Source organism: Ambystoma mexicanum, chromosome 5p (genome assembly GCF_040938575.1).
Source record: "Ambystoma mexicanum isolate Mex_15411 chromosome 5p, UKY_AmexF1_1, whole genome shotgun sequence".
NCBI classification, from domain to species: Eukaryota; Metazoa; Chordata; class Amphibia; order Caudata; family Ambystomatidae; genus Ambystoma; species Ambystoma mexicanum.
The window spans coordinates 282,292,864-282,320,456 of NC_090930.1; the positions used below are offsets into that span (position 1 = coordinate 282,292,864).

The following is a 27,593-nucleotide window of genomic DNA, read 5'->3' on the forward strand; positions in this document are numbered from 1 at the left end:
AGGGCGTCTATTTAATTAACCCATTCCCTTTCATTGTTGGGTTCTTTGACATTAGTGGGTTGGGGGACCAACTGTGTAGATCCTTAGCCTATTTGACTGAATATATTTTCATTCATTCCCATTTACCAAAACACTCCGGTATGATTTTTGTTAACATTTGAACTTAAGAATGCTCATTTTAGTTTACGCTGAAAACTACAGCCTGTAATTTAATTGGCTAATCCTATTTGTTCTGTTGACCCCAACTTCTTTAAGGAAATGCGGTGTCCGTGTCCCTAAACTAAAACAATCCCTAAACTGCCAACTTCCCCAACAAAGGACTTTAAGTGGAGGGCGTTCTAAAAATCCCAAATTCCTAAATCATCCCCATTTTTCTTGTCCAATTGGCCCAACACAGGCCTTCAAGTGTGGGGGGGGGGGGGTCTGAAAAACAAACCTCTAATACTGTCCCCACTCCAAAACAAACTTCTAAACCTTTACCCATTCCCTAGACCTGGCCTTTGAATAGAAGGGTGCTGCATGTAATTGAAGCGTCAGTTTTTGGGGGTGGGAGGAGAAGTGCTTGCAAAAGTGAGACTTCATGTATCCAACATTGTAAACCAAACTTGCTAGCCTTTTTAAGCATGCAGGTAAATCAAAATCGCACAGCACTGCATATGTAAATTGATTTTGTTCATTGACCAGTGTTGATTATTCCTTGCATTGAAATTTGTATATTTATAAAGTATTGTGATTTCAGTTTTCCCAACAAATTTGTGTGATTTACTTGTTTAAAAAGAACTTTCATTGCGAGCCACAGTAGCGTGTGTCGTTTTAGTGCGATCTCCACTACCTGTAATTCCAATAAATATAAAAATACTTTCTATACACCAGCCTGGTTCTTGGCTCATTGGTGGCACAGGGAGAGGGATCCAAGTGGCATGATATGACTCTGAACTAGCGCTGACAAAGAATCCATTAAACAGTTTGTTGTGTGTCACCTTTATTGGGGCAGGAATGAAGATACTCAGTGTTGAGTGTGGCCTCTCAATAATATCTAAAAGCCAGTCACCTTCGATATTGAATGGCAATTTATTCCAGTATCTAGACATCGAGTCATAAAGGCTCTCAGTGGTCCACCTGACTTCTGACATTTTAAGAATTTGCATAGTTGGTGATTTTTTGATTAGTGGCCAAAAGGACCAAACATCCTTATTTGCTAGAGTTGTTAGCATGGTGTCTGCATCTCAATGTGCTAGAAGAGATTTATGGGATTTTAAACAGTTTTTGTAGGTCCGCTTTAGGTATGTAACATTCTGTCTATATTGTTCGGGGTCATAATAGAATAGTTGTCTTATTTTATATCTGTTCTTTTTTTTCCACCAAAATATTGATAAATTAAAGAAATTGTTATGAACTTTCCATGGACTACTAAGAGTAAGAGGTATATATCAATAAGCATACCTCTCAAAAGCCTTTGACAATACATAGAAAAATAAAGTATGTCTTTTACCTTTTCTGCGTTTTCACCTTTTGGCCAGAATTTCGTTCAGATGCACATTCAGCTATCTAGTATATGAAGGTCTCCATATTAACCTCTACAAAAAACGTATGTTTCCTGTAGCTTCCAGAGTTATTATAATATCGGTAGTTAGTTGCTGAAGGCAATGGTCACTTTCCTTTTTTTCCAGCACCTCCAAATTATAACGCTTACTAAATAGAGAGTTGGAAACAAAAATATAATCTATTGTTAAATGCAATTTGTAGTTATGCTAGGTGTAATGAGGCGGAGTATCACCCAAAACGCAGCCATTCAAAAGGGGGAAAAATCCCACAACTCCATCATATCCTGAATAGAACGACCACGGGACCTAGCCAGTTGTAACGTGACAGAAGCAGGTGGATAGAAATAGAAACAAGTTAAGCGTTCACAGTCAAAATCTCCCAAAACAATCACGTGACCCGAGTTTGTTAAATACCATTCCTCTAAAAAATCTGCAAGAAAAGACATAAACATGCAGATAACTTTTTAGGGTTCCAGTAGACATGCACTAGCAGACAGTATACTTTTGTATTAAATCTACACTCAAACCAACTCAATGTAATGGCCATGACCTCATTGGAGGTGTTTTTCCAAGTCTCTGCTATCACACATATATTGTTCCTTATTACACAAATTAGACCAGCATGGGTTCTACCGGTTGTACCCTTTTGTGCAGGTATGTGGTAAACATTAAAGCCATCAACGAGTGGGATATCCACTATCCATGTTTGTTGGAGGTAGATGATTGAGTGGGTAATAGAATACAGGGTAGATGGGAAATTCGTTAAAATATGGGAGTGTCTGTGGCTTTCAGCAAAACAAATCTCTTGCTAGTAATTATATAATTTCCCTGGAACACTATTAGACCTGGTAGCATTGAGAGCTGGTGTAACAATCGACTAATCAGTAGTTTTAGAGGAAGATTCAAAATTTAGGGGTAGCATATAAGCGTCGGGAGCTGCTGCAACCAAGGATACCACCGTGGATGCTATCCACATTATCAAAATTACTTTCTAAGATCTTGTTATCCTCGATAGAATGTTCAGTTAAAATGCTTATGTTGAAATCGGAAACTTCCTGACGAGGAATAGAAGTCGTGGGCTTCAAAAAGTGCATTATCTACTTTTTCCCTTCTGCTGGATTCTTACTGGTAGTTGATATTGTGAGAAACCTTAAAGTGTCTCACTTGCTAGTCCCCGGGGACCTGTCATCCAGGTGACCAGGACACGGCCATCGCATTGGATCCAGTTCCACCAGTGCAGGAGGATCACCTGGATGGAGGGGTCCTCGGGGAGTGGAAGTGGGACACCGGGTGGGACGCGGAAACCCCCTTCCTTATGACAACTTTTCTCCATCCTTCCCAGCAGGGTATTTAGGAACTCTACCCCCCCCTTTTTTCTGACGCAAACACTTTTGCATTATGAGATCGAAAACAGACTGACACCAGAGCCGTTTACCGGACATGTCTCAACACAAGGGTCAGGCAAAGTCAGGCAATTGCCGATAACTAGACACACCTTACTGCCCTTTCTCTTCCCCACAGAGATAAAAGGTGGCGCACAAGAGCACACTACAAGCAAGGCAGACCGCACAACAAGTCGGCTATTCCAGGATGGCAGTTCAAGAGGAGGAGAAAGGCGGCCAGAATCGAAGGACAAGGAGAAGTGCCCTTGCCCTTTTCGACCCCGACCAACGAAGCCTCTGTGAATGGAATCAGAAGACCTGGAATAACAGCCAGCATGTGTTGTAGCAGATGTCAGAGGTGCACAGAGCCCTCCTACACTGATAACCAAAGCATGGAGAGACATTCGCAACAGTGGTATCGTCCTTGACTCCAGAGACAATAAACGCCAAGCGATTCATCACAGCCGATGAGTCAGAGGGAGAACCGATACTAAAACGGACTGTGTTGAATGAAGGTTGCAAATAGCAACATAAGATGAATTAAAGAACAAAGACTGTGTGTAACAGAACTGTTAAAAGCAGAGGGAAGGCCAGCTGCAGAGAGGTCCGGCACCACGTGGGTGCTCAATGGAAAGACTCTGCTTGCTCCACTTTTTGATAAACTACAAGTACCAGAGGGCCATAGGAGGGCATGTCCTAAGAGGTCAAAGTGGTCATACAAGGGTTGAATAAAACCCCTTGTACGGTCAAAAGTGTTTAACCCACAACCAACAGGAAAGCCTGACTGGGGGCTGCAAAGGAGAGCCTGACTGGGGGCTAAAATCCAAACTTAAGTAAAGTGGAAAAGCTAAGACAAATGTGAACCCGACAGAGGGATACCTGCAAGGCGGGGTGGGGAAACTGTAACGCTGTGAACACTGCGTTGGCAAGCGTGAACCTTGTTGAGGCAGGACACAGTGAAAGATTGTATAAAAAGACATTGAGTCTTGTGACTACAACGGGGGAAATCTTTTGAGTAAAGAGCCGTAGTGAACCAGACTAACATTAGAGAAGGATCCAAGCCCTGAAGAGTGGGACCCAGCGGTGGAAAGTTATCACCCAACGTACATACTCAGTGGAACATTTAGTTTGGATATTTTGAACACATCAGGCCCTCGGAGGCAAGAGACTTTCAGTAAAGAGACCTAACCACTGCGGATCCTGATATCACTGAGAACAATAGCCTCATGCTGGGAAAGCCCAGTTGTGTGCTGTGCTCAAGATGTCTGCCTTGTCCAGTGCTAAAACCTTGGTGAAGGGAGACCTCGGTATACCATCCTGACTCTTCATTTTTGTGAACACTCTTTTCTTATGAACATTGTCCCACACTATTTTGTAGCATAGCAGTAAGGATTTCTAATCGTTTTTTTCTTTTAGTATAGGCCCTTTTATTTTGACAAGACACCTCTAGGACTACCTTATTTTGATTTGATGGTCGTAGCTTGCTCCCATGTTAGATTTAGGTTTAGATTAGGCATTTATCTCACCCATTCTTACAGTTTAATAAACACCCCTGAACTGTGATCAATTGTCTCTTACTTTGATACAATGCCTTCCTTACAATACTTTACAGGCCTTCTTCTTTTTAGAAGCTGTTTGACACCTAGAAAGAACGCCATTAGTTTGAATATTGTGATTCAAACTGGAAGAGTTATATTCAAATGGAGCCGACACATGTTTTTGTAGCAATGATTGCTTCAGCTTTGAGACATTTACATGAGTCTTTATTTTTAGATTTGGGAGGATTCTTTTTATTTATTTTTGAGATATAAACACTGGTTTATAAACCTCCAGTGCATTGTCACACAGCATGTTCTGTGGTTCAAAGTTGCACAGTGGGTTGACTGTGCTGTTTAGCTGAAAAGAAGATTCCAATGTCTCCATGTTTATTATTGTTTCCCGAAGCATATTAGCCGTTAGTTTTAGCATAAATATATCCTTCCAAAATGTATGTTTAGCTGAGATTGTATCAAGTATGACCTTTGAGTTCTGGATGTTCTGGTTTATATTCTCATAGTTTCACAAAGGAGTTGAGGACAAAGTTTAAGGCAAATAATGGAGAAGAAGATTCTTCAGTTGAAGTATGTAGATTAGGAATTTGTTTTGGGAGTCCCAGGTTGTGGAAGAAGGTAGATAAGAGAAGGCGGTAGCTTCAAAGATCTTAGACCACTCTGTGGCATTTAGAGGAGATCCAACCTCTTTCCATCATAGAATGCTTCTCAGTGCAATTGTTAATGTACAGTGTATCATCTGTAACCAGCTACACTTTATACGTGGAGTTTGATTGAGACCCCCTGTTTTGGACCCCCTCATATCCCTCCATCCCCTCTAATAACGAGCTGTCTCCAATTAGGAACAATTTACCAGTTTCAGCTTCAAGGGCTCTTGGCCCGCATTACATCTTCCAATACTTCCTCCCGCTACGTTCTTATTATTCACCAACATACCCCCAATTATTCACCAACATGCCACCCCACATATCCCCATTGCTACACCCCTGGATGTAGATCAGTCCTCCAGTGCGAGATGCATTGCCAGCTGCCAGCTACGAACAGCAGAAATGATTTGAAATAGCCAGCCGACTTGCCAACTTTGGTCGACTATAGCTAACTACACTCAGCTCCACCCTCCGTCCCATGTTCCACGAGACAATTTGTATAGGTCCAGTGCAAAAGCAAAAAGGTCCTCATGGGTACTAGTCAACGTGGGCAGTAGTTCCGCTCTGTAGCAATGTCTGCATCCACATCTGACTACACCCAGCTCCACACTCTGCACCATCTTTCTCTTTGTATGTTTATCCAATGTTATGTGCAGCTCAGCCTGCATCCTGCCCAATGCACACAGCCAGAATGAAAATGGTCCAGTTGTGGATAACATACAGCATGCTTGTGTGACAGTGTTTTTTGTGCCATTTGACTTCAATCAAAATGAGGACATTGGTATTCTGAGTATTCTTCTCTTGGTGATGGGATGCGGTGGAGCAGCTCTTAGTTGTTCGCCTTACAGTCTGTAAGATTGCGAGATTGCACTATGCCTTTTTTCAATTTCTTTCTCGATACCTACCTGGGAATTTGCTGCAATTCGGCATCCAACTACGAACTAGGACCTTCACTAGTGCAGGCTGCCATTGCTGCAGCACAGTGGCTCTGTGTGAGGAAAAGGGGTGGGGCTTAGCCCCTTTTTTTGTTAACGCTGACCCTTCGAACATCTCCCGGGTGGGTAAAACGGAATCAGATGATCAGGCCTATAAAACCAATGGAAAAAGTAGAGAATGTATAACAGGAAAGGTAAAGGGGTGGTTTATTCAGGTGGTGGCGGACCAAGAGGCCAGCAGGAGGAAGGATAATGGACTGGAGCGTAGAGGCGTTTTGAAAACAAGGTGAGGTATTTGCTGTTGAGAGCAAGTGGTACTGTGTGGTGAATGTATGTGCAAGGTAGGAGTGTGGGTTTGAGGGAGTGTAGAGAGTGAGTGGAAAATGATTGATTGGGAGAGTAAAGGAGGGGGACTGTGTGGAAGGTGGAGTAGTAGTGTGGAAAAGAGGGAGGAGCAGTAATGTGGAGGGGTGGTGTAGAGTGGTAGTGATTTGGAAAGGGCAGAGCGATAGAGTAGGGGAGATTAACATCAGAGGAACAGAGGAGTAGATAGTAAGAGGAGGAAGAGAAGGTGGCTGGAGTTGGAGAGAGGGGAGTAGTGCGAGGAGGATGGGAAGAGACATGGAAAGGAGCTTCAGGCTGTGAGAGGAAGGAGACAGTTGCAGTGACTGTCTGAAAAACACTACCCTAGATCCATCCATCTTTTAGAAGGAACATTAACACTAGTGTAGGACTATCCTAAGAAGCCCCACAGGAAGTTTAGATGGATGAAGCAGTCGCCTTTAGATCATCACTATCAGCTAACTAGCGATTAGATAGTAGGGGGAAACAATCAGTATGTACTAACCTGGACAGTAGGGTCTCCTGGGTTAAAGAGGGTGCTGTACATTCTAGACGAGAGAGGGATGGCCATTATTAAAAATAATTAAATCCTTGAACCATCCTTTGAGAGTTGGTATGTCATGAGACAATTTGTGACACTACCTTATCATGATTGCATGGTGAACTCTTTTTTTTTTTTCCCCAATTGATGTTTATGAAATTAGGCCATTGAGATGAAAGATGTATGGAGAAATATATGTGAGCGGTCTTGTTTCAATGTGAGGGAAGATAAACCAAGATGGCAGATCAGTTTGCCAATACGATGTTTAGGGTGGATGGGCAGTAATCTGCAAAGTGGGAATAAAGGATTGGACTACTAGTCGTCCCCTCAATTTGAAGTGTAGGTGGGAAGCCAAAAATATGCCTACAGAGAAACAGAGAGACGCACAAAATGTTGGAAAATTGAGCTTAAGCAGAGGAGTTGTCGAACAGAGTGGGAGGAGGTGAAGTACTGGAAAGAGTCACCCATATGGAATAGAGGTTGCAGAGAAAACAAGTGACAAAGACTCCCGGTAGTTTCCATTTGATTTAACTTTCCCAACCATAATGAGAAGAAGATTCTGACCTGTATTGGTGCAGATAAACGCGGAAGCTGTTAAGGGCTCTTGGAAAAGCCCAAGGCATGAATTGAGAGGCCTACATTGTTGAGAGATACAATAGAGCTGTGAAGATATCAAGCAGAAGAGAAGCCTATGCTACCAAGCGAGATTAACATGTGTGAAAAAATTATCATTTGCCTATTCTAGCCGACCTGTGTTTCGACCGTGGTCCTGTTCAAGGCTGAAATTTGTCATGGAACATTCCACAATTCCCAATGTACAACAAATGAACTAAGTTCCTAATTCAACAAGGTGCTTCCTTTTGTCGTTTATGAATTATATTGGCCAGGTTATTAGCTTGTTTCATTAATAGTATCAACCCTTAGAATGATTGGGATTGTTGCTTTGTTAGCATTTTGATCTTGAGGAGATGGATGTCCTTTTTCGGGATCATCCCGCCAGGATTGCCTTTCAGCATGCTTGAGCAAGCATTGTGGAATGGTCTATGCCGAATTTCAGCCTTGGAAAGGACCAAGGTCGAAACGCGCGTCGGCTAGGATAGGCACATGATAATTTGTGTCATTCAGGATTAATTATGCTATATCTTGTACTCAACTTTTTATTTTTGTTAATTTCATTGGGTAAATTGTTTATTTACACAATTATACAGGTGAGTGCAATTATTAGGATTAACAGTTTTGATGTTGATTTAGGTTTAGGGCAAGGCCTATGTTAATTGCAGCAAAACGTAATTAAATAACTATTTTATTGAGCCCAATCTGATCTGGCCAAAATTCTATGCCTTGTCATAACCTGCCTTAGCTTGCTTTACCATATCACGTGACCCTGCCCCTCACACTTTCTGATACTAGTTTCTATAAACCAGTTAAAATGTTCACTGTGTAAAAATAAAGAAAATGGTCACAGATTGGTAAGAAAACATAGAGAAGGGTGGGCCTGAGAAGGGTACGTGCAAGTGTTCTCTGCCCCCAACCGTGGTGTTTTGGGGTGCTGCACAGGCCAGCAAGCTGGCTGGCGACAGAGTGCCGCCTTTTCTTGGAGGTTTCAAAAGGGGGCTGGAAGGTTCGGGAGAAGGTGACTGTTGGTGGCGTTTCGCACGTCCAGTCGCTGCTCCTGCCCTGTCTAGTAGGTGTTGTCGGTTGGGTCTTAGGCACAATGGTAGGGTGTTGCTGTCGGGTTATAAGGGGAACGGTCGTAAGAAAGTTGTAGAGCTGCATATTTTAAAAAAGGGGAAGAAAGTGTTTATAGTTATTAGGGGTGCTGTAAATAAAGCACTACCACAAGTTATCTGGTGGGGGGGTTGCTTCTCGCTGGGCTTTTTTATGGAAAGTGGTTCTGGGGTTTTCAGCCTAGTGGGTGAGTGAAGGGGGGGGGGGGAATAGCACGTATGATCTTGGTAGGATGGCCAAGGGAAAAGGGGAAGGGAAAGGTCGGCAGGAGGCCAATGTCAGCAGTCCTGTTAGTAGTAGGTTGTCCCAGGTTTTAGGGCATATGCTGGTCGCCGTGGGAAAGTGACATGTTCTCGGTGTGTGTTATGTGTTTGTTTTTTGGGGCATTGCGGGTGTCAGAGTTGGTACTGAGGGGGCCAGGGGATGGAGGTCTGATGTGTAGGAATGTCTGCCTGTCAGAGGACAGCGTGGTTATCAAAATGTGTAAATCAAAGATGGATTAGTTGGGCAGGGGTTCTTGGGTGGATTTGGATAGGGGTAGTAGGCAGTTGTGTCTGGTCAGAGCGGGACCACTATGGTGGTAGGGTATAAATGCAGGGAGGGTTTGGTTTTTCAGCATGAGAACGGGGAGGGCTGACAGCTGCTCAGCTTTTGGGGGTGATGAGGAGGGCTCTGTTGGCGGTGGGCAAGAAGGCAGAGGTTTTCGGGACTCATTTGTTCAGGATCAGGCGGCTATCCGAAGGGAACAGTCTGGGGTTGTCTGAAGAGAAGGTGAAGAGCGTGGAGCGCTGTAGATCGGCAAAAGATAAGGGGTACATCAGAGATCTGGGAAAAGGGAACAAAGGGCTGGGCGATCATCAGAGGGAGGCTCATTTGCCTTTTTATTTTTTGATTTGGCTCGTCGGAGTGGTGAACTGCCTCAGATATGGATATGCAGACACTCCATAGGGAAATGGGGAGGGAACAATGTGGCAAAAAGGGGTTTTGGTACCCAGTTAGGGTGTAGTTATGTGGTGTGGTTGAGATGGTCTGGGGTTGGGGGGGGGGGTTCAGGTGGGACCAAGTGTTGCCTATGCTGACGGGTATGAGGGAGCTTCATGGGGTGCCAGCAGCTCTGGTGTAAAATGCGGGGGAGAACGATATGGTTAGGGAGACTGGTGTGGCACTGTTGAAGACGAGGGACCTTAGTTGGTTGAGGGAGATATGGCCTGGGTTTTTTTTGGTTTGGACCGAGTTGATGCCAAGGAGGGTATTGAGGGGAGCTGTGAAGGAGGGGGCAGTTGAACGGAGGAGGAAGAAGATTAACAGGAAGATGTTGAAGTTCTGCAGGTTTCGGGGCTTTCGCGCTCTCACGTCTCTGGAGATCAAATAGGAGGCTTCATTTGTTTCAGAAGGATGGAGTTCATTTGTCACTTATGGGGAACTAGTTCTTTTTAATTGGTGATAGGTTGGCGGTGGAAGATATCATAAAGGGGTGGAGTTAGAAGGGATGGGGCGGCAGAAGGAACACCTGAGGGGAGGGTTTTTCTGGTGTGTGGTAGTAGCGTGGTAAAGGAGGGGGTTGGCGCTGTTTACATGAACAGGCTATCCCGGGGGGCACAAAGAGGGGGAAGAGGTATTGAAGGATGGGCGTGGCCTCGGGGAGAAAATGGGGGAGAATGTGGGAATGAAGGTTGAGAGGGATTGAGGGGGAGGGGAGGGAGCAAGGGGCAGGAAGTCATGAATGGTTTCATTGTTTTGGTGATTAGTTGATCTTAAGTCTGTGGGGGCAGGGAGCCAGATAAGCGTGCATTTGTAGGCTGTGGCCTGTCACATTAAGACAACCTTTTTCACTTTAAGCGAGTCCAGAATTTTTTGTGCTGTGAGCCCAAAATACCCCTTTTCTCAGATCTCTTCCTTTTTCATACTGTTTCCCCAGACAGAGGCCTAGGTTGGGAAATATTAAATGCGTGATTCCCCACTCCTTGAGGGTAAACCGGCTGCATTGGAGCCTGCATTGGATTTTTAATGTGGGCAGAATTTTGAATCCCTATGGATATCTTCCTGCTTTTTACAAGCATAAAAAAGACAATATAATACTTAAGGATGTATTGTGGTGGTGGCAGCCATGCCTTTGCACAAGGCCACTGCTGGAGCGTCCTTGATGGAGAGCAAGGAGTATGTTCCCTTGGGGTAGCGGGATTTAAAAAGTCCCCGAACTTCAGGATCCACCCGTATTCCATCGAATGCTTTTTACGACTGCATCCAGAAAATGACGAACATTCCGGCGTGCCGATACTCCCCGCCGGATTTACCTGCACATTTAAAACGGGGCCTCAATGTGCTCTGTTAAAAGTGCAGTTCAGAGTAGGCATAGGTTCTTGTGGTGGCAATACATGGATGTTTGAAATTCACGCAGAATACAGTTTGGTGAAGAAAATACATATTCTCCATAATACTCTGCCCTGAGACGACACACGTTCGAAGATGCCCGTTTTCAGTGGTTTTGCGGGACATGGTTTACCTTTAATAAGGCGTGTTTGGATTTCCCCAAATTTCTTGATTTCAACGTACGAATGCTATCCCCCTGCCCTGCTTCAAGTTTCTCTCATAACTGCAGGCTGGACCTGACTGGCTGAACCGACGGCATTTCCTCCTGTTACATTTCAGAAAACAAGCCAGCAGCAGCAGCCCAGCTGCTTTCCATTAGGAGAGCACACACTGGAAGACTGTGATGCCGGCGGCGGCCTAATGGGGCTATTGTGCAAAAGACTCATTCCCTAAAAAGAAATATGTATATGCTGTCTGGAGACCTTTGCTAAGAATTCGGGAGCTCTGCAGAGGTAAGAGGCGGGATTACATTCGCGGGCACAACGCGTGTTCAATTGTTGCTGTCTGGCACGTGCGGAGAAGGTAGTAACCCGTTTCTTTTGGTCCTAAAATGGTTAAGGGAAGCAGCATTTAATGGCTTGTGAAAGAGCTTAAAGGGGGCAGAAGAGAAGGGAAGAGAAAGAAATGAACCGGGAATGCGAAGAGCTGGAAAGCAGGAGCTTGCATGTGGGATGTGAAGTTTTCCTGCCGCAGGCGAGTCTCTCTTGCAGGGAGATGTGGGCTGGCTGGGAAGAGCTAGCAAATTAAAATGTAGTCTGTGGAAGAGCTCTTTCAAGTGATGCAGGAAACGAGTCTGCTGCCCAGATCAGGAAATAAGCAGTGGCCTGAAAGTCAGCAGTGCGCTGTTACGGTATTTAATGCCTTCAGACGGCGCAGAATAATTTGTAGAATAATGTCACAGTGCATGCGGCTCGGCAGCGGTTACACCTTCAGGAGCAAACTGAAGTATGGTGTTCTTGGAATAGCTTGCTGTGTTTCTTTCCATGACTTGCCTTTGGGTGCTTTGTATAGGGCTCTTGTTTAGATATCCCGGGACTCAGCTTGGAAGATGGAACACGGCTAGACTTTCCAGTGACTGTTATAGGAGGGCATTGAATCATACCGTGTTCCACTGGAGTTACCAGCGCGCCCTACACGGCTGCAAGAGCCCCGGGACTAACGCGTGGGCCCTGCTTGCGGGCACTGTGCAAGAAAGGACACGCGGAGCTTTATGCGTAGGAGGAATTCCGTTACTGGTAAAGCAGACTGGACCATAAGCTTTTTTTTTTTTTTTGGGATGTGAGTTATATGGATGAAGCGATAAGCGATAATTCACCCAAAGTTTTGTTTGACACTTACTTGCATGCAGCATACATGTAGCAACGGCCGATTTGCTGCATCCGGGTTCTCGATCATACTTATGTGCGTTTCAATTTGTATTCATATTTGTTTGCATTTAAAGACGATGAATGCACTTTCATGATGTAAAGTCGACGAAATCGATAGCTACTAACGGTTTAAACACACACCCATAGCAATTCTTGAACCAACGTGACATGGAATTGAATTTTGAAACTTTCCATTGTGGCGTGTTGTGAATAGAGACAGTATCCACTCGGGCAGCCAATATTTTTATATGGCTGGCTGTTTTCGGGGAAAAAAACAAGAGCGATGCTTTAATAGGTGAATGCATTTGCACTGAGCATGCGCGTTTTGTTCTTCCACTGCCCCCGAGAATTAGCTAAATAACCCGATGCGGGAAAAAGCATATTTTGGTGGGCTTTATTTTTTGCATGAAAAATACATTATTTAAAAGGCTTCAATGAAGAACGTGTTCACTGTCACTGCGAGAAGTCAATGTTTGCTCTTTCTCATTTTTTTTAATGCAAATTATGTTTGTCATCGGTTTATTTTGTGTATGCACATGTAGGATAAATATACGTACATCCGGCTTGGCTGTTACTTTGTGATTGCACAAAGTACGGTTAGAAAACTGTTTTCTCCATAATTCACGGTGGATTGTCTTTTCTTGAGAGCTATGTTCTACAACCTGTGTGAAGCCTAGCTTTTTTCTTTTGCGCATGTAATGCAAATCTAAACCATGTGTTACACTTGTGGCATGGCCCTCCATCAATTCAGTATGTTACAGATGAAGAGACATTTACAAACCACACTGCCTTGAGCCTCCTGGTTCAATTACATGTCACAAGAAGACCCTCCATTGCATAATGGGTCCATAATACTTGGATGTCACGTTCTATATCTATATACGGCTGCAAGTAGATATTTAAAGTACACAATTCCAGACCAGACAGTTGCATGTTCCCAGCTAATAACTAATCGTAACTCAAGTGTGTTCTAAACGAAATTGTTATTATATGCCCACATGGTGAGATGTAGGCATCCGTTTCCCTTTTGTTGTGACGCAAGAGGCACCGTTTAGACTTGGCCACTATCCCTTCGATGCTTCTCAATCCTCCAGGTGTGATGCATTTTCCATTTTGTTCTATGGTTTTAGCATCCAATGTGTTTTAGGTGATTGGTAGTTGGACATTGACATATACACAATGTCTCCTGTTTCTTGATGAGAAACCTCAACAACATGCTTGCTTGAGTTTTTTTTTTTTTTAAAAAGCATAGTACCTGATTCATGTTTTCTCTACTTGAGGAGAACCATCTCCGGTTTCGGCAGCACCTCAAGACCTTCCTCTTTGCTTCTGCGTCCGTCCCTCCTCTCCCCTGCTGATTTCCTCTCTCTTGGCACTGTGCTCCTGGCCTACCTTCTGACTTCCGGGCCCAGGTACCCGCTCACCTTGACACCCACCTGCACTGCCTCCTGGTAAACCCTTGCACTGGAGCCTGCATATGCAACAATACAGCCCCCCTCCCCCTGTTTTCTCTCTACACTTACCAGACTCACCTTGTCTGTTGCCTCAAACGCAGCACTTGCCACCTGCACTACCACTGTTTGCTTGCTTGTCATTATTTATTATTTATCTGTATATGTATTCCTTTGCTCTGCACTTTCCATTTCTCCCTCCTTCCATGCACTTTTCCCCCCTCTCCCATGCACTTGCGCGTTCTCAATGTCACTGGGCCTAGTAAGATCGTTGTTTTTTTGTTCTCCCTTGTTACCCCCCCTTGCCTTGTCGCGCTCTGAAACGAGCGCGATATAAATACAATATATCAATTTTATAATGGCGCAATGCCATAGGAAAATGTTCTGTGAATCGGGCCCATACTCTGCGTATGTTAAATTGTTGTCTCATGAATTGTCAAAATGTCTCTCTGTAGTTGATTGAAATGAATGTCCTTCATCTGTATGTCTTGCTTTTCAAAACCTTTTTCTCGTGATACCATTACATCTCAACACTTGATAATAGGTTAGTCTTCCCGAATGCATGGCTTTACTTATCATACTTTGGCTTTAATACGTTTCAAGACCTATTTTGACATAGACGATTCCATGCATGTGGTAAGGCTTTGTTTACCAGCTTAGATCAGTCTTAAGTGCAGCCTCGGAACAGTCCAATTTTCTTCTCAACAAGAAGTCAATGGGCCTCATTACAGGTCGGGCGGTCCGGAAATAACAGTGGCGGTAAACCCGCTGCCACTGTTAATTCCGGACTGCCCGATCTCGAGTCCTGCAGGCGGGAGGTGGCGTTCCCAGGTCTGACCTGGTGGGTTTACCACCGTCCGCCTACAGGCGGACGTGGAAACACCGGCACCATCACGAGATGGTGCCGGTGTTTCCATGGTCCCCATTCCCGTTGAGTCCCATGGGACTCAACGGGAATGGGGATTTACACCATTCCGCCTCTGGAATTCCCAGGTCACCGGGGTTGTAATGCCCCAGTAATTCCAGGAATCACGGAGGCGGAATGGTAATACGAGTCCGGCGGTAACGAGGTGGTTTTGCCGCATCGGTTACCGCCGGACTCGTAATGAGGCCCAATGTCTCTTGGTTTAACTTTAGTCTTCCTTTCCAAGCAACCATAAATCTTGGTTATCTCATGGAGGTATTAGTGTTTGATGCATTGTTGAAATCCATTATTTCCAATGATCCTTGGTGAGCGAGTGGGAATTTTTACAGTGCACACCGCACAATACACTGCCCCTTGGTTCGTTGTCATTGATGCATGCAGGGAAAATGTCTTTGCAATAATGAATGTCATATTTGACGCTTGGTATTTTGGTTTGCAACAGTATTGATTTCATTTAATAACGTTTCCTTTCCCAGTATGCATTCGTTTGGCTCATAGCAGACTTGTCCTGGAACATTTTAGCCATTTTGTCCAGCTTTAGTTACGTGTGTAAGTCTGTGTGCGCTCTCTGGGGTGGTTACTCTGAGACTACTTGCCCCCAGCCTTTATTATTTTCCCTCTATATACTTTTAGACTTGCTTTGGGAAATTTGGATTCCTTGTTCAGCTTTAACATGTGTGCATTTCCCTTCCTACACTTATCCTTCCTCTTCCTCTTCCTTAGACTGGTCATTGAAGATTGTGTTCGAGTCGACGTGTGCACACTTTGTGTCCTTCTGTATGGAATACAGGTGTTTGTAAACACTGGTCATACTCTGGGACTGCTTTCTTTGAGACACAGGCTTCGCTTCTTCTTTGACCGCAAGTCTGCTGATATCTCGGTTTGCTTCTTCTCCCATTTGCACTCTGATTCCTACCCTGATGGGGTTTCCGCCTTCCTCCATGCAGCTCTCCCCTCAGTGGCTCCTTGCGTCTTCATGGTTCTAAGTGGATAATCTACCCACACCTCCACTCTAGGTCAGCATCTGATACCCTATTTTTATCCTAGCTTCTCTGTTTTTCCCCAACTGGTTGATACTCTCTTGATTCCTTTTCTAGGGGATTACCAGGATTTAGCATTTGTCTGCTCTGTTCCCATGTATAGGCTTTGCGGTCTGATCCGCGAACTCCAGCCTTTTCTTCAGCATCTTCTTTGCCCAGCTTCTTGCAGAATCACTCGCAACAGATTAATTTTGGGTGCACCCGTTTTGTATCACTTTCTGCTTTCTCCAGGCTTCTGGTGTTGTCTGTCGATGGTATACCTCTTCCGGGTCAATCCTCATCGCCTCACTAGCATCTCCAACACAAACATCAGTGCTAACACCAGCTCTGCCATGAACCGCATTCTTCCACTTGAGTTTTGAAGTGCCTGGGGCTTTGCTGCTTTGTTCATGCCACAAACCATGAAAGAGACAGCACCCTCAACAGAGGTTCATCAACCACTGTAAGAAATCAGAGTAGAATGTAGGCAAGACTGTGCTTCTAGTGGTAGAGACCTGGCCCCACCTTCCAAGATCTCCACTACATTAACAGCATCATTCTGAGCCCACTGAAGATGGGCTTAATCCTATGGAGAGGCCTGTTTGTACATTGCTGTTGAAGTGGTCTAGTCATTTACAACAGCACCTACACCCTTGCTTTGTGTTCTTCTAGATCAATACAGATTTTCAATACTATCGTTCTATGAAGTCAGGATTCTATTAAAGAGACCGAGGTGAGGGTTATGCTAAACTCTACTCTTTACTTCTCGATCAGCATATGGAATACTTCACAATCCAAGTACAAACTCAAAAAACTACATTTCCCTCGAACATTTAGTGCTTTTTGTATGTGCTTGAAAGGTTCTTCACCTCCATGTGACCCTTCTGACCAATCACCATTCATGAGTGCCTACATCCACCACAGAATCCCTGTCCTCCTCCTCTTTCTTTTGCTGCTTTCAACCACTTGTAACCTGCGCCCCACCGGTAAACACCATAGCTTCAACTGTTATCCTCCTCGATTCTTCACGGTCCTGGTGCTTTGGGCTTCGAACCTGCCGAAAGATATATAAACCCATAGTGAACTCGCTCATTTACTGGGTGGGCAATTGCATCCAATCATTAACTGTAGGATTACTTGTACTTATGTGACTCACTCTCTCTATGCCTTAATTTCTTCACTTTGCTATTGCAAAGGTGGTATAATACGTCACCTCCGTGTCTTTAACCTTCATGTCTTTATTAGAATCATAACTTTCTAGAACGTTAGTAATGAAAATCTGTATTCTATGCCAAGACCGGAGGCTCGGATTATGCTCATTTAAAGCACCACTAACGTAGATACCTGTTCGATTTGGCTGGAAATAAAAAAAGCAATGAAAAACCGACACATTCAACCAGTCAGCCGCTTTCAAAATGTCTTCCAGATATGCTCCCACATTGAAAGCCTTAGAAGCCATAGCACAACGAATCAAATGTGCTCCATATTGCTCAGTCAGTGCCTGCTTGCTGCATGCACAATTTCACCCATCTGTCCAGTGTAGCTGAGGACATTGCCGCAAAGTGTCTCTGCAAGGCAATGAGTTACTGAGACTCGCCTGCAGGTCTTGGCTGTCTTGACATGGCGTCATAAGCCTTTGAGCATCTAACTGGACATAGTTTCGGCTGTTCTAGGAAAGCCAACGTAGTCTTTGCCCTTTTCGAGACATAGAAGGTGACGCTGGAAGGCGAAAAAGTTTTACTGTCGACTTACAAAGCTCTGACATCAGATACTCTTTTGAAAGAAATAAGACGGCGCAGAGTAGTACATTTGGCCCATAATGCTTTCCTGGACAATTCCTCATTATCTGTCCGGGCCTTAAATCATTTCAGCACCTTAACGTCCCACAAGGTTCTGGGGGCTTTATGTGTTTTATTCCTTTGATAAGTCTGCATACCAGAGGATGTATCCCTATTGGGTTACCTTCTACCCGTGCATGTCCTGCCGATATCGCCAAACAATGTGTATTAATTGCCTTATATGCTTTACCCTGAGTCCTAAAGTTCCGGCCTAGTCCAGGCTCTCTGGAAATCGCCCATGGTATTAAGCTCAGATTCCTTATCTGCACTAATGGGCAAACGCGTCTGTTGGTCCTCGAATAATTGATTCGTTTTGGGGAAGTAGAATGGGATTGTCGTACGACGTCTCTACTGGTCCGGGAACCAGGCCTAACCCCTCCAATCCAGTGTTACATTGATGAATCTCGCTTCCTCTCTCCCTACTTGCGCCAGAGTCCTCTGTATAATGGCGAAAGGAGGAAAGGCATATTTTATGATTGGGCCCCACACCTGGAGAAAGGCACCTGTCACTGTCTCTTCTGGATCCGGTCTCCAGCTGTAAAATTGTGGTGGCTTCCTGTTCAGTGTTGAAGAGGACAGGTCAGTCTGACAGGGGCCTCGACAGATCATGATTTCCCGAAACATTATGTCCAGCTGCCAATCCCTGGCATCTCTCGGGTATCTTAAATTCCAGTCTGCTACCTGGTTCTGTGTACCTGTTAAGGATTTTAAAGGCATGGAACACTCCAAACCAGGACTCTTTCTACTGGCCGGGGATGCAGCGCACAATTAAAACACTTTTATTTTATTTATTACAAATTCAGTTTGAGAGGGCACCCAACCCGTCTCGCACCCACCTTTTCAAACTCCCCGGATCACAATGGACCATGAACCAGGCCGGTGTGTAATAATACAATATTTATTTATTTTTAAATTCCAATGAAAATCACACACATTAATATAGGGCAGCAATCACCAGTGTGGTGATAATTACACTGTAAATTGATAGAATACACTTAGTTTGACCTTTTAGCATCAGATATAAAATGCACAATTGAATAAAGGCAAGATTACTTTTTGGGAGGTGTTTTCTGATAGCACCACGGTTAGTTTTTCCCCCTGCAACACTCACTTAAACCCCTGTTAACCAAAGTCTGTGTGGGTAGCAAGGAGTAGCAAGGAGTCGGGTACACTAGGCAACCAACAGAATCAAAATCAGACCTTCCCCCTCTGAATGGGAGGCAAAATCGCATTGAAAACCTTTGAAATTGAGCAAAATAGCACTCTGAATTACTAAATACTTGTTTTACATGTGCGGTTGAATGAATGAGGTTAATAACGAGTATACCAGTATCAAAGATCAAAGATGTCAGAAAACTAGAAAACTATAAGGCAATATACTAACAAAGGGCATGCAGTTCAGAAAATTGACTTTGGAAGGAAAAACACAGTGCAGCAAAATCACACATGGAGAAATTGTTTTTGCTTAGTTTCACAGGTTTAAAATGACAAACTGGCTTGGAAAAAGGGTTAAACAGACAAAATCTGATTTGATGCTACGGTATAAAGACACCTCACAGGTAGAATATGAAAGTGAAAGGGTAACTCTGAATGAAATGACGGGATGGGCTTTTTAAAGGGGAAGGAAAAATTGTTTTTTAAAATGAAAGCAGTTGCACAGGGAAAATCGGTGGAAAATCGGTTTGAAAAGGAAATTACAAGTTTTACTGAGACTATATTTTAGTGACTAGTTTATCAACAAGAGAAACACTGCCTGTGAAAAGGGTTAAGCTGCAGTTGTAACCCCCTCACATCGTGTGTCTCTATGTGGGAATTAATTAATGTATTCAAAATAGTACTAAGAACTTCTACAACGGACTAAAATGATGGGACAGAATGGCACGAACACATGGAGATTAAAGGACAGGATACACAGAGTATTGTGACGATTTTAAGAAGTTACTAGGATACTTATAATATTTCTTAGGGGTATAATGCCAGGTAACAAAACAAGGAATGTAGTTTTTGGTTACTGGGGAAGGGAAATACTCGCAACAAACACTTGAATGGGGTAACTTGGACAGCGGACCGGGTTTCTGGACAGCGAGGCAAGGTCTGGTCACTGCACACAAGCAGCAGGCTCTCCTAGAATGGGACAGCTGGGCCTAGTCTGGTCACAGGATAGCGAGGTGCATCAGCTGGGCTGTCCTTGAATTATTGGGATTTTTGTGGGGTTTTTCTGGATAAGAAGTTCAGCCTGGATAGTGTCAGCCAGTTCTCTCCTGGCAGTGGAATCTGGAATCTTGCATGGTGAATCTGGAATGTCTGGATCTCTGGATGCGGGAGCTGGAAAAGTCAGAAGAGTCCAGAGCTCCCTATGCCTCCCCTTTATATAAGGAGCATGACATCACAGGATTTTACTATGGGGAAGAATCAAGCTGGACACACCTCCGTAAAATTGGATAGGTCAGCTGTGGATGTCACCGCCTCCCTGGAAGCAGATTGGACCGAAGGAGGTGATTCAGTTTTATGGTGGGTGTTTTTTTACAATGTACTTGTTCTAAGTTACTTTGCCAAAAACAGTTATGGAACAAAACACTCATATTTACAAATGTCATCATCAGGAAACATATTCGTGCAGACTACATATTTTGCAAGACACATGCTGATCTAAATCCCAAGACGGTGCGATGCTGTTTAATCATTCTGGCAATCCTTCCCCATTTCCATGGAAAATATTTCACCTAAAATTCTAGAATTTTATATCTGTATACATATTATCACTGCTCATGTTCTCATTAATTTTCAAAATTGTACCATGTAAGCTTTCCCTAGAATTGGCAATTTCCTGGCGTTTGCGTCCCCAACATGCTAGGAACACCAAAGTCTTATTTTGATGGTGCAAACATGAAATTTAAACGGTCATATTATACCTTAATATGTCTTTTGATTACTAAAATAAATGACATAATCTGAACAGTCTCTGAAACAAAAAGGGCTGGCTTTGTTTTCCAAATAGGGGCATTCCTTCCAACCCCCAGCCAAATGTCAGGCTCTGGTCAGTTCAGCCCAGTGTTGCATGGATTTGTCTTTGAAGTCCTTCAGTTTCAGTTTTGGTCCCCGGGGAGGTCCACGTTGGTCTACGAGGGAATGGAATTAATAATCTAATAGGAGATATATAAAAAACAGGTTTTATAATCTTGCACTGACAATTTTCGCAGAAGGTTTGAAGAGCAAAACAAAACTTACATTTTACATTCATGAGGGTACTTGAACAACATCAGCAAACAATTTACTTAACAATACAAAGACAGGAAATTTTGACACCACATTGTCATTGCATATTTCTTTTAATAACGCTGAAGAAAATTACTCCCTGTTAGATAGATATACCTTTGTACCTACCTGTTCCCTTTCTGCTTTTTCTTTTTCTTCTTATTCTTCAGGGGTCTCCTCTATTTGACTTTCCTTGGGATCCTCTATCAGCTGCAAAGTGTGTCTAGGGTGACAACATTTTAACTGATTAATGTGGACCCATTTCTCTTCTGACAGCTTACCCTTTGGGGATGCAGATTCTGTAGGCGACAGGTGAAAATGTATCTACAATTTCAAAAGGACCGCGCTAGGAAGGGAGACATTCTCTCCTTAGTCTGGTTCCTTTGAAAATTGTACAAGTAGACGGTACTCCTTTTTGGTTGTTTTTAAATCATATTGAGTTTTCATCCACTCTGATTTTTCCAGATTCTGCTGAGCTTACACAAAAGCATGCTGAAGGTGTTTTCTTAGATTCTGAACATATTCATGAGTTGTGGAGGTATTTATCAGTGTCTGCTCTTGTGTTCTTTAGAGCCTGAGGTAGCGTCCAGTCATTGGCTCAAATGGAGACATTTTGGTCGCAGAAGATGGTGTAGATCTGATGGTCATCAGGACAAGCGGTAATCAGATGACCCAACTTGATCCAGAATCTGCCACAAACTTTTTTAGAATGCTCTCAATGGTTTTATTGTACCTATCAACTCCCCCATTAGAGGACGGCGGTATGCAATATGATGTTTCCTTTTTACCCCAAGTATCTCCCACATCTTTGTCATCACTTCGCTGGTGACGTGACTTTCTCGGTCTGACTCAATCCTTTGGGGTAGGCCAAAACACGAAAAGATGTGGTTGATCATCAGGGCAGCTGCTGTTTCCTCCTTGTAATTTGTGGCCTGGGAGACATTCCACCCATTTGGTTAACAAGCACGTTACTGTTAACATGTACGTGTTCCCCCTAGAGGAGTCCATCACTAGCCCGATGAAATTTACTTGTAAATCTGACCAAGGCAGTGTCATCCCCCTCTTCTGGAGGGGAGCTCGGTGTGTGAGTGAGTTTGGCTGAAATTGTGCACACACAAGACACCCCTTCAAATATTGGTCGAGGTCCTGCCCCATGTGTGCCCAGTATGCAACCTCCCACAAGATTTCTAGAGTAGTATAAAACCCTTGATGACCTGCTGTGGCCGCGTCATGGCCGTGACTTAGCATCAGGCTTAGGAATGAGGTAGGAACCACCCACTGGTCGTATACAGAGATGGATCTCCTTACCAACAAACCGTCTTGGATTCGGAACATTTTGGGACACTTCATCAACACCATGAGGTCCTCTTTTCCAACGTAATCAGTTTCCGTCAGAGGAAAGTTCTCAGGGTCCTCAATGTGTTGGTCAAATTTCCCAGTAATCGGATCCCCTTTTTGTGCCATGATTAAATCAGCATCTGGGGTCTCCTTACTCCACTGGGCAGTTGAGAGTTCATTGTGAGCATTTATCTGGGACCTGCTGACAGAAGTGACCTGGATTTGACCCAACAGGGACTCGATCTCGAGGAGATCCCCCTGGATGGCTCTGGTTTTGGCCAACTGATCAGCCAGGTCGTTTCCAGTTTGTCTGGCCCCTCTATTCTGGAATGACACTTAATCTTTTTCATATAGATGGTCATCACATTAGAGGTGACCAGATCAATATTTTGTATGCGCTTGCCATGTTTAAGTGGTTTGTTATTTGCTCACAGCATGCCTCTGGTTCTCTAATCAGGTGCTCCACAAACCCGTTCCGGACATAATCTGAATCAGTGATTATGACCAGTTTGTGGAGTCAATGTTGCACGGCAGTAAGGTTGGCCTGGTGAACTGCCATCAACCCCGCCACCTAACTACTGCGGGGACTGATTTTCTACTCTGCGGATGGTGCAGGGGCATCATTCACCCAGGCATTCCCAACGCCAGCCACCAGTTCCTTTTCCCCGTTGTTATCAACATGGTAGGAGCACACGCCCACCTAAAGTGTGGGCATCTCCTCACACTTGTCTTCTTCATAGACTCTGTGCGGGGAATTCAGGTATGCCTCCATGTTGTATTTGGTTTTAAGACTTTTGTCCTCGAGACAGTTTTCTCTGGGACAATCATTCAAGTCAGCCAGACCTTGCGCGAAGGGTCTTTTCTTGTTTTGGCCATATCTGACCACCACAGGAAAGCCTTGCATGGACAGAATCCAGGAAGTAATTTGGGAATTACTCCCATTTCTGGCACAGATGCTGTCGCTTTGAAGGTATTGCAAAGGCTGGTGTGGAGTCTCCACTATGATTTGCTCCCCCTAGATGAACGGGTGGTAATTTTTCAGTGCCCACACCGTTGACAGGAGTGCCTTCTCACAATCGTTGAATTATTCCTCCACAGAGGAAAGTCTTACTTGCATAGGAGATGACTTTATTGACCTTTTCGTTCTTTTGATATAATACTGCTGTCAAGCATGTACTCGAGAACCCTGTCTGCATGAAGAACTCCTTGTTTTTGACAGGGTAAGCTAGACCAGGCACTTGTGAGACTTCTTTTGAGTTGTTTTAGTGCCTCGGCTTGTTCTGCACCCCACTCCCTCTTGGCCCCCCCTTTTCAACAGATGGACCAGGGGTCTTGTGACCTCTGCGTAATCCTCCAAGAACTTACTACTGTAATTAGTCCCTGGAGGCTTCTTGGCTCACGCAGAGTTGCGGGGTCTTTCAGTTTTAGCAGTGTTTCCACTTTCTTCGCCTGGGAACAGAGACAATCGGGGGATTATTTAATGTCCCAAGAAGTTGATACGGGTCCTGCACTACTGTGCCTTCTGGAAGGACAGTTTTACTCCAGATACCCTCAACTGGGTCAGAACATAACGAATTTCCACTATGTGTTCCTCCACAGTTGAGCTTTTAATCAACACAAAATCCACATAGGCCTGGTTACCCCTTTCACCCAGGTCGGGCATGGCCTTGTGTAAGAAGATGTAAATTCATTGTCAGAGTTTATGTATCCGAAGGGAGTCCGGGTCCATGTGTACTGCTGCCCCCGAAGGTAAAGGCCAGCTTGTACTGGTCCTCCCTACTGACGGGCACAGTCCAGTATCCATTTGTCAGGTCAATGGCGGTGTACACCTTTGACCCCTGGATCTGGGCCAGCCCATGGTCAATGTAGGGAAGAGGCCATCGTGACATATGGACCCGTTTGTTTAGCTCCCTAAGGTCTGCACGAAATCTCCATTGGCCATTTGGTTTTAAAATCCCCAGCACTGGATTATTATAGGTGCTGTGGACTGGACGAATTATCCCACTGGACTCTAGATTTTTGATTATTTCTGTCAGGGACTCCATAGATGCGAGAGGCAAGCAATATTGCTTCTCAAACACAGGAGTCATTCCAGGGTCCGTTGGAATTGTGGTAGTATGTATTTCGGTGCGACCACAGTCGTACGAGTCCACAGCAAGGACATCTCTGAAATCTAAGAACACCTGTTTCAACTTTTGCTTTTGTTCCTCAGTCTCACTGGCATCAGCGAGGTTGACCCGCTCTTCAACCATTTGCCTGAAGCTTGGAAAGACTTTGGGTTTCACTATCTCAGCGGCCTCCTCCAGCTGGGTGGAGAGGTCTTTGGTTAAATAGTTTACCTGGACAGAGGGCTTCAGGTAGTAGAGGTAGTCATTGGGGACCTGGAATATCACCTGATCCTGCCTGATGTCACAGGTGATCTCTTCCTCCCCGTAAGGGCAGGAAGAGCGCATAAGGAAATTCTCCCCTTGCTGGGTGAAGATCCTGTCCGGTAGTATTTCATTGTCACTGTTATTGTCATAATAGTCATTGGGGGATTGGTCTTATTAGTTCATTTCCTAGATCCATGGAAACATGCTGGTCATCAACTGCCATTCCAATAATGGTGCCTGCACCCAGAGTGATACTCCTGAGGTCGCTGTTATCCACCACTATTGGAATGGTGTGTTCTAGATTGACTAACTGTATTGGGTTTAACCCCAACCCCTGCTGTTGTAGATGGGCATTGAGGTGTACATAGGCGTCGGGATTTTGTAGTTTCTGTCCTCTTTTAATTTTTAAGTCAAGTGGGAATTGTAGGGTCTGCCCTAGGATGGTGTCCTCCTCTCCAATTTGAACTTCAACCACATACGGCAGCAATTGGGCTGACCGAAATGCTTTTTCAGAATCATCAAAGCCCATGTGACTGCCCCCTAGTCAGGACCAGGCCTTGTAATTTATAAGGTCCAAATTAATTACAAATCCATTGAGAATGTCACTGCCTAAATAGGATGCAGCAGGGACATCTCGCACGACCCAACAATTATGCTCTATGCTTTTGACACCTATAGACATTTTGAGCATACACCACCTACGCAGGAGATGTTTGGAATTGGGAGTTTCTGTCATGATGCCTGCTCCCGAGGAGCCAGGTCAGGCCCAGCGTCCCCGGAAGCAGACTTCATACTCACCAAGCAGGACCCAGCAAACCCCTATAGGGGCTCTTTGGACCTTGTCCTGGCGCCTTTGGCGCCAGGCTCATTAAAAGCATCTGTCCTTGCTCCTTAGGCGCCAGGATCATCATGGCAGAACATATGGTAATGCTTGGGTGAACTCACCTGAGGCAGACCATGCTGCATACTCGCCCCAGGCAGACCATGCTGTCTGAAGCTCCAAGCCAACTAAGGCTGGGGAGGAACTATTTTCTTTCAGGAACTCTTTTCTTACTCGGGTGGGGCCAGTGGAAGAACACTCACCTGAAGCTCTTCCAAGGCTATTTAAACCACGCCCGGACGGCCACACGTGCTTCGCGTTATTCTGCATCTGCAGCAGGATGCTCACCGAGTCGGCTCCTGCATCCTGGCTCCTGCCACGCCCGCCAGCACCTGGAACACCTGCAAGGAGAGAAAGGCAAGCATTAGGACATTACCTACCTTCATCCTGCATCCGGATTCTTCACCCCGTCGATCCTGCAAAAGAAAGTCAAGGGTTAGAAATGCATCTCATCGCTCGCTGCAGCGCCGCTTCCACTTACCTTCATGTGGCGCTGTCTAGCTCTTCAGCGGTCATAGGCGGCATCGGTCGCATTCAAGATCTACGGAGAAAAAGGACAAAACAAGGTGAGCAACAAACTAATTGCAAAAGGCAAGATTACTCACCTTAAGTCTTACCAGAATTTTGTTGGGACCTCAGTTCCCTTTTCGGGTATGAGCGGCTTTTCTGGCTTTTCCGTACCCTGGCCCCTATGGGGAAATAAGGCACACTCATTAAGGTGTCGGAGCAAACCACTACGGCACACCTTCATTAAAAGTACTCACCTAAGCTTACCTCGGCGAATCCATACCTCCACACGGATTCCTCACCTAGTCCCTGAAAATTAAACAAAGGCCAAGGGACAAATAAGACTTGATCTTTTGACCTATATACTTACAGCAGCATTTTGGTAAAGGCAAGCAGACATCGAACCCTCGCCAAATCCGAGATCCAGTGAAGTAACTGGAAATCTACGTGCCCCTGCGTCAGAAGCAGAATGGAGAGCTCGTCCATACAGAAATTAAGGTGAGAGTCTGCGGAAGGCACAGCTAGGGTTCGAGGAGGGTGAGAAGGGGAAAAAGGGGGGAATCTCACACACAATCTAGCAGACAGTTAACTCCCTTTTTCCAATCTACTGAAGGATTATTCTACGGGCCAGACAGACGAGGTTTGGGGGTCCAGTCCAGTCCATCTTCCAAGCACTACGCTTTACCGTGGAAGAAGTTGTAGCAGTCCTCCGTGGGAATCAGGTGAGCGTTAGTTTCCTGGCCATGCCCACCCTCTCCAACCCCACCCCTCCTCTGCCCTCCATCTGTGCTTGCTGACCCTCCTTTAGTCACCCCCCACCATCCCTCTCGTCCTTTCCTCTTTTCTCCCCTGACGAGGTCACTAGACCAGTCCGATCTATGAAAGCCTTGTCAAAACAGGTTCATACCTGTTCATCTAAAACAGGACCACATTGACACCCTCACTCCGGCCCTTGCTGATTTTTGTTACCACTCCTTTGCCTCAGAATCCTTCCCCTCCCCTCTGAAGCACTTCCATGTGCATCCTCGTCTCAAACCAATAGCTGATCCTTATTGTCCAGCTAACTATTGTTAGGTAGAATCACCTGCAGTACCCTTTGGGAACACTACAGGCAATTAAGACTACAAGTGTAAGCACAATTTCACCTTTGGTACAAGCATGTACTACACAGTAAGTGAGCAGTAGAACAAGTTACACAAAGGACCAACTAATACAGTGATTCAAACAAACACGTACTCAAGGTTTCTTGGTGAAAGAATATACATTTATTTACTCAGTCAGTTAGAAAACATTACACTATCATAAGCAGTTCAATATCACACACCAATAAACCACAAAAAATACAACCGGTAAGTAAATGAACAAGTGTAGCTCCCATGAAGTAGGAGCAAAATAGCACTTAAGATACTTAATAAAGGGGTAAAAAGACAAGGTTATAAGAATAGACAGCCCAAATACATTCATACGCAGGGCAAAGGGTTTCAGTTAACTACAACCAGCAATTCTTCTCAATAGGTCTGGGCCAAAGTCAATGGTTGAGTCTTTGTATAGGATAGCCCAGTTCTGGTAGATAACGGTTAAGTCTTTGCCACAGAGTTTAGA

At 44.6% G+C, this 27,593-nt stretch overlaps 1 protein-coding gene across 6 annotated transcripts in view; it reads left to right on the forward strand.

The window, feature by feature from the left end:
* Nucleotides 1–27,593, forward strand: part of LOC138480915 (acrosomal protein KIAA1210-like) — a 1,033,315-nt gene that overhangs the window by 286,418 nt on the left and 719,304 nt on the right. Inside the window, exon 1 of one of the 6 annotated variants that reach the window (XM_069612716.1) lies at nt 11,310–11,491. The exons of 2 other annotated variants lie outside the window; for them this stretch is intronic. The gene's annotated coding sequence lies outside the window, so the exon portion shown is untranslated. 3 more of the 6 variants (XM_069612719.1, XM_069612717.1, XM_069612718.1) reach the window with 3 other exon arrangements.